Raw genomic sequence first — 14,420 nt, 5'->3', positions numbered from 1 at the left:
ACAATTCGCCATCAGGCGGAAATACAGCCAACTGCCGAAACATTAGCCGTGTGAGGCTAGGCCAATGTTACATAGAGGCTTTTTCAGAAAATTGATGACGTCCAACATTATAGTGGTACAACAAGAGGTCACCGTATTGCAGCCCATCGTTTTATACTAGGCTTAAATCCCCACCGCAGACTTTCACGGCCCGATTAAATATTGAGGCAGTGAATTAATAAAAGCGTAACTCAACGTGCAACTACACGACACAAAGGACCTTGTTGATATACATTCCACGAATCCCACCCTGGTAAATTGAGCTCATATAGTGTAACCACAGCTAAAGCAACTGTCTCACGTTTATTTTGATGTTAACATCGTTGAATGTTAGACGTCATTGCATATAGAATAAGTGTGTTAAACTGCAGAAATACAGGTGATCAAAGAGTCAAGCAACGCATAATATAATATTTATAAATGATAGAAATTCAATACAATTCGACCAGATCAATAAACACACAATGTTGTTGTGACGATATAAGAGGCCACGTAGGTCTCGTAATCTGATAGCGCCATTTCGTCAGTCGCCTTTCAACGGTCGAATTAGAAGAATGTCTTTTTACAACTGCAACGACTGTCCTTTGTCGAAAACTAACCGACATCTCGTTCGAAATCATTTTGCCAGAATGAAGATGGCTGTCTTCTGGGTTGTTGCGCTGTGTAGTCTGGTAGAAGTTTACCGACGTTTCATAGGCCCTTGCTTCCTCCATCACCAGGGCGGCAGGTTCGTCAGAAGTTCTGTTGCCCCGACCAGGCGGCAGGTTGTCAAATCTCGGTACTAAATCGGGGAAGCCTTCTTTTATCCGGCACTGAATGGTTTTTTAGTAAAGGTAGTTATATAACAGAAACCTTCGGCACATATTGGTTGACAATTTTACATTTTGTGATTCATTTAAATTGTGTATTTGACGTACACAATCAACTGAAGCTGTGTGGATTTCACTGTCAGACTTCGGAGTCCGCAATGTGGATGTTTATCCCCTTCCATGTTAGTTTATACGATGACTCTTTAAGTTTCCATGAGCAGGATGGTAACCGGAATGTTGTTCTGTCAGAACGCCGACGTGCACAACAGGCCGGTCCCTATGAATTGAAACTTGATACGCATAACAATAGCGCTTATTGCATGTCTGCAAATAGCGGGATCTGTAGTATGAAGTAATTGATACACGCTTCGTTCCATGAACAACAAAGTGAAGTGAGTGTTAAAATATACCACATGCAAATAGGCGGTACTGATTAATTAATCTTTGAATTATCGGTACACAGTTTCAAGTGCGGTGTTATTGTAGCGTGCATTGACACGGGAATATTATAATCGATTTTGAGCGGCTAAAGTCTTTTATGGAGGGACATTACCTTATTTGTACATACTAACCCATCATGAATGTTCAATGACTGAGTAAAATTATGAAAGAACGAAGTAAGGTTACCTCACGCTCACTTCAGAGATTCCAACTGTGTACCTCCGAGGAACGTCGCCTCTGTCTTCCCCGGTCGATGAATTACCACATGAAAGCTGTTTTAAGTCCCGACATTGAAACTGAATATAAATGACCCACGATTCTGTGAACGTTGGACATTTTTCGCTGCAATACGTAGCTGGGTTCGGCAGACATACCTAAAGTTTTCTATTGTTCTGAAACTCCGTAATATTGATTTTCATTAGTCTTTCATTCCAACATTCCTCGTGTGAGTAATGGCGGTTCAGGCTGAGTATGATTCATCTACTTAACTTGAAGCTCCGACATCTCAACGATTTATTGAATGACATTTCATATGGATATGACATAGCAGATTCATGACGATTAGTAAAGGCCATTGGACGATGAAAGTGGACTCACCTGACAGCAATGCAGATAGCAACTGTCTTTTAATTGATTTATAGAAGGGGCAAGTCGGAAAACTTATGTATGTCTAAGTACTTCAGACCGGCCCGGTATGCCACGTATCGACTAGAATAAACGTTCAAAATAGAATTGAATTTTTAAACAGTTATTACACCAGAGTGTCATTTAACAAATCTACGGACAGTGTTTTCGATATTGGCAAATATTTGCCTTTCAGAATTCGCCAAACATTAATAACGTGTAGTGTTTCCCGTCCATTCTGTGAAATCAACTACACAGGTCAATGTTCGATAATTTATTAATTAATAAACATTCTACATAGCAACACACAAACTGCTGGTTCTTCTGTGCCAGGAAAATCTAAACAGGTTTTACTTTCCTAAGTTCGCTTTTTGACAATTTACCGTTTTTGAACTTTAGCAATTTGCTACGTACGATAGTAAATCCTTACACGCGTTCTTTGAAATGCTGTGCGTCTGTCCGTCTGCATTTTACATCTCTTAAATTGCTCAGAGATTTTGATCATATATCGTGTTTTGGGTTTACAGTGACTTCAGTGGGATCAAAATAACTTTGGTTCGCATCAGTGTAATATAACCCATGACGCTCAATGTAAAGTTTGTCCCGCTACGTGCCATACAGGCGCTTGGGGGGAGCGGAGGTATAGCTCCTCTCTTTCTTGACCTCGGCACTAGATGGGGGTGAGTGGTCAGCATCACGCTCAATGTACTGAATGTAAATATTTTGTTGTAGATTTTCATTTAGTATGTATTATTAACAATCAGTACTCAACAAAATATTTATTATTTATGACGAATTTTACAGCAGTACTTCTGTGTGGCTATTTTTTCTTTAATTACACTTTCATTTATTGTTTTTAATAACATTCAGTAATCAATGTTAAGGTTCATTATGTGTGGTTAATTATCCCTTGGTCGGCTGGAATACACAGAATTGAGTCGACTTCCATGTGATCTCGGTATTTAATTAGTTGTTACGTATTATACCATGGGACCAGGCTGAAATCATATTCCATTCTGTTTAGATGATGTACTTTATTAAAATACTTTAGTGGTCTCTTTAAGCAAAGGTCATATTCTTGTTTATTTAAACGCGATTCCTAAACTATTCATGTTATATGTTGTCGATAAATGTCATTTAAAACAGAGTTATAAATTAGGTATATTTTATATTAATAATCAACCCTCAAAAATGGTATAATGAACTGTTTTTTGTATCTTTGATGACATAGAAGTAAAAAATAACTGAATTAATACATTTAATATGGACTGTGGAATGACGATTGTGAACGGTAAATTGTGAAGGAATTGTTATGAGGCGGTTATGAAAGTGATGTGAAATGAGTAGTCTTCAAGAGAAAGCTGAACTGAGATAAGGGACGAAAGGGATAGAGGAAAGGGGTAAAGCGGGCAAACGATGAATATACGAAATAAATCCTTCCCGTAGAATGTCCATAGGTATTCCCACTAGTTACTAATAAATTCGGGAGTCGGGATAGTTCAGTCAACATAACGACTGACTACGGGCTGGGGTTCGATCCCTGTTGGGGGCAGAGGAATTTACCTCTAGCCTCTGCGTCCAGACTGGCTCTGGGGCCCAGCCAGCCTTCTGTCAAATGGGTACCGGGGTCCTTTCCCGGGGGTAAAGCGCGACCGGGGTGTGACGCTGACCACTCACCCCATCTGGTGCCGAGGTCAAGAAACAGTAGGATCTATACCTCCACTCACCCAATACGCCTACATGGCGTTAGTGGGACGGCTTTGCTTTACTTTCTTTAATGCTTTACATTCAAACTCACTATAGTTATTAGTTGCAGATAATAAATAGACTAATATTTTAAGAGACAGGACCCCCTCTCTCAGTAATAAAAATTTTCAGTGCAATTCAGCTTCTCATTACAATATTTTAACCAGTGCCTCAACATCGATTTCTGTTTATTATCTTCTGACGTGTAGTGCTCTTTTGTTTTGTTTGTTCCTAACCTTTCCTCCTCGTTGTGTTCACTGTTCGTCAATCATTAAATTCGATACAACACGGAACGACTATAAACACGTCGATTAATCAAATATTTTTGTGCGGAAGAATCAATGAAAATGAAATAATGAAATACCCCTGTGCCTTGTATGTTTTTCACAAGTACAGGAAAATAAAAACAGGAGATTGGGAGACTGTTATCACATCGAGGCATATTTATACAGAATCAGAGAGTGAAGTATGTTGCCACATGACACCTTAAATTATACTGAAAATAAAAGTAGTCATTCTGTTAGTTGCAATTTAATTTCGTGAAAAAATAACATTCTAAAAGCGCAAACATTATTCGTATTATTTTAATTAGGCCATTAAATAAATGTTTGGCACAGAAACTTCTTAGTTTCATTCGAGGGAACCGCAAAGTTAAAACGAGTTACTTTATTTCGGGAAATGTTTCAAACGCCATTTTTCTTTGTAGAATTTGTAAAAGAGTGTGTGCCATGAGTACGCTGTTGATATTATTTGTTCACCCTAGAAGCCAAAAACATTCTTAAACATCAGTTTATTTAAAGACACAGAGTCGGGATTAATAGGTTCGTCCGGATAAATCTTTTTCAGTACTTTGAAGTTCAAATGTTTGGACTTAAATTGATATTCTGAGGCCATGTATGAATGTAAGTATGTCACAGATACTGCGCAACTCCGCTGGTTGTTGAGCACTTAATTATGAAGGCATTGGCTGTTGTAGTCGCTATTAAGAACATTATCGAGGCTTCAGATTTGTACTCAGTATTTCAAAATAAGCTACAGTTGTGTGAAGTAAAAGTCTCCCATACAGACAATGTCTCCGCGCTGCTAGGCACCAAACGGAGAGTTGCAGAGGTGACAAAATACAGAGAAATACGAAAACATTATCGATGATATATCTTGAAGTTCTACAAGATCACTAAGGGTTTTAGAAATGTATTAAGGCTGCATATATTATGCTTGTAAGAGGCCTTAACCACTGGGAGTTCCCGGTTTACCGAATTAGGAGCAGAATGGGGTTTCCTGGTTTGTTATTCTGAAGTTCCAGCAAAATGCTGAAGTGTGTACCTACTTCCTTTGAGGAAGAAAATAACAGGTTTTATTGAGTCAAAAAAGAAATCTGTTTATGAGATTCAGGATGCAATAGATGCGTCATGTTTGATACTTTATCGTCATTATCTGCGTCTGGACGGCTTTTAAGTGCAGTCTTCAAGACATGGACAACTCTTTTTCAAACCTATTAAGATTATGCTAGAGGCTTTTGAACGATACAGGCATTATGTGATTGCTAAATAAAAGCTGATATATAAAGTTGCTTGCCAGTCTCAGCGCATTTGTCCCTGTATCCAAGAATCAATCACGTCTATAAATTTCAATGACGTACTGAGACCGCAGTACTAAATAATATAATGCGAGATTAATCTTGCAGGTACACAGTTTGTGTACAGACATGAATTATTATGTGCAAATCGCAGTGTCATAAATCTTTAATACCTGGTAATAGCAAATACCTCGCAAAACACAGATTTTAACATGGAAATGGCTGTAGAAAACATTTAGCCTTTTGTGCTTTTGGCAACGCTCTTTTTTCAGTAATACGCGTGGAATGCTAGAAGTCGGGATTCCAGCTGTTAGAGAGCATTGTTAATTGACAACGTGTTTTGTTTCAGAATGTAAAGTTGGGGTACGTTCGTGGGTTAATAATGCGGTTAGGAGGATGGGCTATAGAGAGGGAAATGGTTACATTCGATGTGTATGTAACTGGTTGGCTCATGATGAAAGAATATGTGAGTGTTAAAAAAGGCGAACTCAGGGAATGCGTGAAAAGTTGGGATTCCCTACCGTAACTAGATTAGAAATTAGAATAAAGTGAGAGAATGGTGATGTACAGAATATGCAATGACATGCATTCCGCGGTTGTGAACGGAACATAAGTGTCATAATTATAGAAAACAAGCACTTCCTTCCTTCCTTCTTTCCTTCCTTCCTTCTTTCCTTCCTTCCTTCTTTCCTTCCTTCCTTCTTTCCTTCCTACCTGCGTGACTCTACGGTCCTCTGAGGACTTTGGCCTCCCTTATCACAGTCTCCCAGTCATCCCTTCGCCATCTTCTTACCTTTTTCAAGCACTACCCCATGAAATCCTATGAGGAATGGAGGAATAATTTCGTCCATTCTTAGTCTCGAAACTGGCGTGTTTCTTAAACATATGAGTCACGTTATATGATTATAAAATTGGAAGTTATTTCATCCTGTTAATTAAACGTAGGTCCGCGAACAGCTGCAGTTCGGAGGTCTACTTTGCTTCCGTCAGTAAATTGTAACCCTGCGTCAGGTGTGCCCGAATGTTCAGCCATGTTATGTTCTCCGGTGCACACCTGTTCTCTTGTCAGAGCGACATTTTAACTCCCAAGGCTATTATGAGGAACGTCACAACCAGCGTCTCCAGTATCATCGCGCTACTGAACTGTCGTCTGTGTGCCGTCAACACAAAAACTTACTGAAACTAATGTAGTCATGGCATGTTTTTCCTCTTAACCTACATAATGATCTTGCGTACACATTTGTGATATTCTGAAGGGGCTGTGGTAAGAAATTCCCGAATTCCTATGTATCCATGTATTTGGGAGATTCCAGATTCAAATAGTCTGGATAACGGATATAACACTGAGATATGTCGTGGTTTTCCTCAATACCAAAAGCCATGTTCTGGTACAGTGCCATAATTTATGCCACATCTCTTTCTTCCATATCATTTTCAATTCGTTGCACAAAATGATCCGATCATTTGACACTATTTAGTCTGAGTTGCTGGCACCGTCGTTAAATAAACCACAAAAATGTGTGTACTATTACGCTTAATAAAGCCGCCGAAATACGATTTCCTTCTTTCTGTCTAAGAATGCCTCTGTTGCGCTACAATTGATGCTCTCCTGGCGTCTAAATCCCAATTAAAACTGTCTTAACGATGAAAAGGAATTTAGTTAAGGAGTTGCCTCAGTGTTCGAGCGTGATGAAATGAGCCTCGTTGTGGAATTACAATGAAGAACTCTGGCACTTGGCTTGGATGAGATTGTTAAAGTTGTAGCGACTGGATTGCGGGTGTTTCTTGCGAAAATTGGATTTCGCGTAAATCACGTTATTTTCACAGCAAAGATCTTCACTTTCATCCAAACTTGGCAAGTCATCGGGCGTACATAATAATAAAATGACTCATCTCTAAGAGATTTACTCGTATCGTGTCTACGACAAGATTATATTAAACATTCAATTTGGGACTTTACGACCGAATAGTCTTGAATCTACCGTATTATTAGAACTCTGGAAAAGAGCTGTTATTGGCGTTTGAAAATAATTAAGTCGTAACTTAAGCACACCCGAGAAGAAGCACATGAAAATAAGAAATGGCGTGAACGGATACTGAAGGCAAATTAAACCGAGTCATTTTAATATTTGAAGTAAATAAAATTTACTGGCTTTGTGTTAAAATGTTGAAGTTCTTCAGAAAAGAAATGACATACTCGCCTTTATATGAAATCTAGAATTGTGTAAATGTGTACTTTAGTGGTGCTGTGTTTCTGTATAAGAGCATTTAATTAGTGTATCTTAATTTACCATAAAGATGAACATGGTACACAGTGTCAGGATAAAGCAGACAAGTGTGTGCAGTAAAAGTGGTCGTCACATTTGAGTGTAGGCCTATTTTAATATTATACTTTAAACGATACATAAACCCTGTTTCTTCCACTAGACCTTTATCAGTAATAAATGTAGTTATTTACTTTAATTAAATGAATTATAAAATCTAAAAACCGTTTGCCTTATTGGTCAAGTTCCCTAGATGGGCACGGAGTAAATTTAATTTACAAAAATAATTAAATCATTGAGACTACGAAAGGACTGAGATTAAACTATCAAAGCGAAAAGTACGTCAATATGAAGTAAAATGGTGGCAACGAGTTAACCCCGTGCAATGAATTCAACACGCAAAGTTAAGTAACAAAATGAGCAATCCAAAAGCTTCAATAAATCTAGGCGCTCCAGTTACGAAGCTGTCAAAATTAGACGGGCGTAGCAAACCTCTTGCAGCCATCTGGGGTAATTGAGTACTCTCGGAGAATTTTAATCTGATGGGTGAGGTAGGGGGGCACACTAATATTCCGTTGCTTATCTGTCCGGAACACGCAGTGGAGACGTCTTGCCTTCCAGAGAATGATGGAGACATTCTTCAGCTGGCAGATTCAAATACTGCTGCCTCACTAAATGCTCTTCCTCAGTTACGAAGGAAGCACGTGATGTTCGTAAAGCCGTAGTTCTCGGTGATAAGTCTTTTATTCTTCAAGAAACAGTGATAATAAATGATCTTTACACGTCTAAAACTGTATTGAAAACAAGTAAGTTATTAACAATAATGAAATTTATAAGACATATACAGGTGATTCAAAAGGTTAGGGCCAAACTGAAGGAGCGTATAGAGGGACTCAGAGAGAACAACTTTCGAATAGGAATCCATGTCCTCCGAAGTCATCCTGAGTCAGTCGAGGCCAGTGAAGGTAGGGAAGTCTGATAACATTCCGCTGAAATAATTGTACTTTGCTATTCTCCTACTAGCTTAATTTTCTTTTTTATTAATGTACAAGGATTGCATTAGCAATCTTACAAACCAAATTTACAACAGGTATGTTATCAGACTCAGGATAACTTCGGAGGACATGGATTCCTATTCGAATGTTGTTCTCTCTGAGTCCCTCTATACGCTCCTTCAGTTTGTCCCTAACCTTTTGAATCACTCTGTATAACATCATTTGAAGCGTTGCACAAGCGTACTTCAGTTGCTTGTATGATGCCCTGCAAGTCCAGATAGCTAAGTGTGTGATGTGGTTTCACGAAATCAAATCAGTGGCGACCGTGCAGAGATGGTTTGAAGGGAGTTTGGGCTGAACCCACATACCAGAGCGTATATTTGCGCTTTGTACAGGCAGTTTACACAGAATAGTTGTCTCTCAAAATGCTGCACTTCAGGGCGCCAGCTTGTTTCTGAAACGACTGTGGACACAATGCGGCAAACGTTAGTGCACATCTCGCGAAAACCGGCATTACGTGTCAGCCCAGAACCCGCTATTCCTCAACTGACGGTGTTGAATATTATCAAGAATCATTTTAAATTGAAGTAAACTAATTGACATGCAAATGTTGTCTAATGGAATGAGACTGACGTTTGTAGAAACACCAGTGGTGCTTACATTTATATCAGATACGTCGCTGTACGCAATCAGAACTCTGGGAGTGCTTTTTCATGCTCTACAAATTTTATTATTTGGCACAACTTACATTTTAGAAACATTTTAATAGTGCGAAGAGCATTTATAATAACTCTGTATAGTTTTCAGTACCGATTTTCCCTGATATAATTTCCTGCTCATAAATGAGTAATTACCCATTACCTATAAAGAGGATAGTAACTTAAAATTAATTTTGTAATTACCCAGATCGAATTTCCTCAAGGAACTGGCTACCCTGAGACAGACGTTCGTAATTTTCACAATCTGTCCAGTATGACGCTGGAATTATATCGTAATACACAATACAACAGCTTTCTCCGACGTTGCTATCAATTCGCCATTCTTATTCATATAACCACACTCGTATCTTGTCATAGGTCTGTTACTTTGGATGCACGTAATACATACATTCTGGCTATGCCGTGGTCCGCTGACTTGTCTGTTGGCTTTGGAAGATCTGCTAAAAACTAAAGGTCACTATTGATCTCTGTTTGTGGAATCGTAACTTCAGAATGGCATTAGTCTTTCTGTAAAATTAAAGACAAATGTTTATACTGTATCCAAAATTTAGTAACTCAATTGTCCGATCAAAGACACGCCATTTGTATTCTCGTAACCGTATATTTTCTTAATATGGGTGTTTTCATTATAAAGATGAACCTGTAAGTTCGGTTATGTTTTTTCAACTCTAGATGATGCGTAGGTTGAAGAGGGAAAGACCATAAAACGTGGGGACAATGAATTGCCTCTTACTTTGAGTAGCGTTGAGTCTCTTCTGAATTATAACATTGAAGAATGGGTATTTGCTGTAATACAAAAACAGTTATAAGGTACTACACGAGACGTGGATCTGAGCTGACGGATGCAAATAATACATGATGAGACGAGAGAAGTAATACTTAAATTCCAGGGACTCATCGGTTTACAACATATAACATAACGTAAGATGGGAGAACCCGTGTTTATAGAACGTATGAAGGCAGGTAGCTGAAGTTGTTATGAAACAATTATAAATTCACCGGACAAAAAGTAATACAAAGACAAAAGAATATAGATATTTGTAAGGTATTACTTTGTCTAATTAATTAAAATAATATTTTTTTAATATTGCTCCAAGCATTAAATTTGTAAGGTCCAAAAAGAAAGGAAGGTGACCAGATGTTTAGAAAATGGCACTCCTCACAATCGGGTAACCCTATTAGAAAGCCAAATATATTTCTAGAAATACGACAGCCACGTAACGTTATTCTCTGCGCCGTGTAACTAGACGTATGTCGTGCGGTGTCATAAAACGCCCGCTTGTCATTCTTATGCAGACCTTAATTTTGACACACATAAGATGTATACGCAATCGCATTGGGGGTTATTAAATGGTCTGTTTAAATATCAAGGCCATTTTAAATTTTCTTCACGATTTGACTTTAATAAGGCGTTGAATCTCGTTTAAAATTTAATACAGAAAATTTGTCCCAAAATTTAGATCGGTCAAAAAGAAAGGAATGAGTGCAACAATGACATATTAGTTAGCGTATTACAATACATTAATTGTTGCTAAACCTTGAAGTTTACGACAATAGAACGTTACTACTATCGTTTGGAATTATTTTTAAGAAGTAGTTGGTATATACCATAGTGTATTAACTTTTATATAACGTCCTTTATGTTATTATTAAATCTTACTAAATTTAAACAAATCTGTAAATCTTTTAAGAAACAAATTGTAGTCCAATAGAAATTGACTGACTTTTCAGAGGTTCTTTCAGCCCCCATCAAAGGGGTGCTTATAATTCCGATCATGAAGGCTTTAAGCACCTCTCATATGTCTGCCATTTCTATAAGACTACACGGCTCAACATCCCAGAAGACAGGCATATTGTACTCGCCATCGTCGGAACCTGAAATGGCACACATTTTTTAATACGTATTTTAAAAGCTGTTAAAATGACGACGGTATCAAATGTTTCAGATTGTATCAAGCAACTCTTAGGTATTGGGGACTTCTACTATCATTAATTCTATGTAGATTAGAATATCTGAAGGCAGCAACGCCATAGGTCTAAATATTTTTACATAATTTTCGTTACTTATTACAGATCGCTGTAAATGTTTTAAGAAATAGTTGTGTATATATGCCGTGTTTACTGTTAACTTTTTATGTGAAGTTATTACTAATTAAACTCGTAGTTACACTGTGGCATCTTTATTACAGATTGCTGTGGACGACCAAGAACTCGGCCGTAAAGCAGGTAAGAAAGACACTTGTTACAAGTACATGTACAGCACCAGTCTAACGTATAACCAAAAGAGGCCTTTCATCCAGTTTAATATACAACACGGATGAATGTTTATTATTTTCATATGGATTCCGTGACTTAGATCACTGAAGTAGTAAATTTACATAAAAAAGGATTCTATAAAATTTATTCGTGGCTTTTTACCATTATGCAAGCCGAATGATTACCATATGGTCGCCCATGCGGGTCCTGTTCGCATATCTTGACATATTAATTAAATGATTTGTGTGATATTTGGACATCATTTAGAATAAGAGTATGCAAGTCGTTATAATGATTTCACCTTTCTTAGAGAAGATAATTAAAATGGAAACCGTGATGAGACAATGATTCATATTCATCATGTTCTGCATTTTTATGCCGACGCGTTGTTCATTTGTCCAACAAATTACTCATCTGCACATTACGTATTTATCGTCATATGTATGACTTTAGCTTATTAATTCAAAATATACATTTTCATAAATATATATATATGTGTACGTTTGAAATCAATATTCATTTTCTATTCAAAAGTTAAATGATAGAGCCGCATACAAATTAGTTCATTAATTTGTGTTCACACATTGCGTTGTGTGGGTCCATTACTTAATGAAATTCATAATTCAGGATTTCATTGCGAAGTCACCATAATTTATATACCGCTCAGAATTGAAAACTCTTTTTAAACATTTAGTTGGTAATGATGGCTTAATTTAGTTTTCAATTTTGCTGCTTTCTTCAGATTAATTATTCCCACAGAGTAATTATTTTGGTTAATTTGTACTATGACAACAGACGAATTTTTTTTTTTTTACAACTTACGTCTGAGGTGTCTGTAACATCTTCAGAACTTTAAATAAACATTGCACACAAACACTGTACCGTTATTCAGAACAGCTTCTCTTGCACAATTTTAGAATTAAATTTCGACAGACGTTAAGATTAATTGTATCGTAATTTTCTATTATTTGGCTACTTAATGAGACCGCATTAACTTTCGGAACTCTGAAATATCAAGTAAGACAAGGACGAAATTATAAATGTTGAATTTCGGAATAGGGAAGTGGTCGAACTTACTTCGGGGTACTTGAAGTTCCAAATGTGAGGCAGCTTGAGACTAGCTCCACTAGGGGGCCAGCATATAAGGATTTGTCAGCTTTCACCCGAAGAAGGAAGTAAAACCAACTTCCGAACCGTTGCGGTTTAAAAAACTGTTAGACTATGGACAAAGTCCAAAAGAGAAAATAAGACTTTAACACAATGTATCGCATCATCGTCATAAAGCTTAAAACTTCGTCTGACGAAGTTGTTCAATATGATAAATCCCTTTTCAGAGTTCGTACACGAATATATTATGTTTATTATTCTGCCATTCCTGTAATAATTCGTTTTTAACATAATACGTTTTTTCAAGTCTTTACATGTGAGTTAACTGAATTCTTGTACTAAAACCTTGTTAGCAAAGTTAGCAATTACGTTATGCTTGAACAACGCCCTTTTGTAGCTGCAGAGTAAATCTTCTGGTCTCTCCTTCCTGTCTGCAGGCATCACTCACTCGCTCCGTGGTGCAGGATAATCTTTGAAAAGTCGATTGTATAATCGGATTTTCAAAGAATAGTCCAGTAACTTCATTGAACCCGAAGTTTCATCAACATCTTCACAAAAGCCCGCCACCGGACTCTATCCTGATCCTGCTGCATCCAGTTCGCTCCATCGATTCCTGTCTCCCTAAGGTCCTTCTTAACGTTGTCCTCCCATCGACGCCTAGTCTTCTCAGCGGTCTCCTCCCTTTAGGTCTCCCAACCAGTACCCTGAAACACCCCTCTCCACCCCCATGCGTGCCGCATGTCCTGCCCACTTCATTCTCCTCGATGTAATCACACTGACAGTATCAGGTGAGGAGTACAGGCCGTGAAGCTCATTATCATGCAGTTTTCTCCATGCTCCATGCCCCCCTTTTAAGTCCAAGTTCAAATATCTTCCTCAGCGTTCTGTTCTCAAAAACCCTCAGGCTATGTTCCTCCGTCAAAGCCAGAGACCAAGTTTCCCACCCATTCTCTATTCATCAAGTTGTAATATTATGGCTAGACAATGGCGTAACGATAGTGTAACTAGGAAAGCTGACAACAAATTAGATAAACGGTTGACATACTAGACGCGCAGTCGCCATAACTAGTTTAATTTTGCACAAGTCTATCCTGCTGCTAGTAGGGACTGAGTGGTTGTGAAATTGTGCATTCAATGTTCCTGACATTAGTGTCGCTTAATAAAGCCGCAGGTGCGTTATTATTTGGCTTTCCATAACGTTTATTAAAAGAGGAGAATACGGGGGGGGGGATAAATCTGCAAGATAACTGGAAGTAAAACATAGTAAGACTTACGTGTTTGTTAGGCTGAGTCCTCCCATAAATCGTTCTTCAGATACTAAGGTGAATTTAGAATAGAAGAATTGTCCTGTTAGCCAGGAATACTAAAACTTAACTTTTATTGTAAGCCTTACATAATTTTAACAACCATATACTTTTCCATAATTAAGGGATTTATTCCAATTACACTATAATTAAACAACGCATTTAAAACAAAAGTTTCTGATGACATTAATAAAGTCTTGGCATGTTATATAGGCCTTCTATTTCTTCTCCCTTAACAGTAATTGACATATTAAGCCAGCGTGTTCCTTGTTATGACGATATGCATGTTGTTAGGTTGCGGGAGAATAAAGTCCCCGAGATGTGGGGGGGGGGGGGGTAACTGCGGTAGTAACGGAGAGCTGACAAGGAATACCCCAACTGCGTGAGGCTTCGACGAGAGCAGTCACCTCGCTATAAAAAATTATAGTTACTAAATATTACACGTGGCCTTAGGTGGTTCTTGTGAACACGACAATCAACCGCCAGGTTTCATAAAAAGCGTCGAATTTCCCGACAAACTGATGGACTGTCAGCTTCTTA

At 38.0% G+C, this 14,420-nt stretch overlaps 1 long non-coding RNA gene across 1 annotated transcript in view; it reads left to right on the top strand.

The window, feature by feature from the left end:
* LOC147873406 (uncharacterized) overlaps positions 1–14,420 on the top strand; it is a 260,616-nt gene that overhangs the window by 191,869 nt on the left and 54,327 nt on the right. Inside the window, exon 5 of the long non-coding RNA XR_015535728.1 lies at positions 11,403–11,439. This is a non-coding gene — a long non-coding RNA (uncharacterized LOC147873406). The remainder of the gene's footprint in view (positions 1–11,402; positions 11,440–14,420) is intronic.

The sequence above is a fragment of the Zootermopsis nevadensis genome, unplaced genomic scaffold, assembly GCF_977971745.1.
Source record: "Zootermopsis nevadensis isolate Lab colony 2312 unplaced genomic scaffold, Znev_1.0 Znev_ptg000018l, whole genome shotgun sequence".
NCBI lineage: Eukaryota > Metazoa > Arthropoda > Insecta > Blattodea > Termopsidae > Zootermopsis > Zootermopsis nevadensis.
Note: the sequence above shows the minus strand (reverse complement) of the source record. Positions and strands in the feature narration are given on the sequence as shown.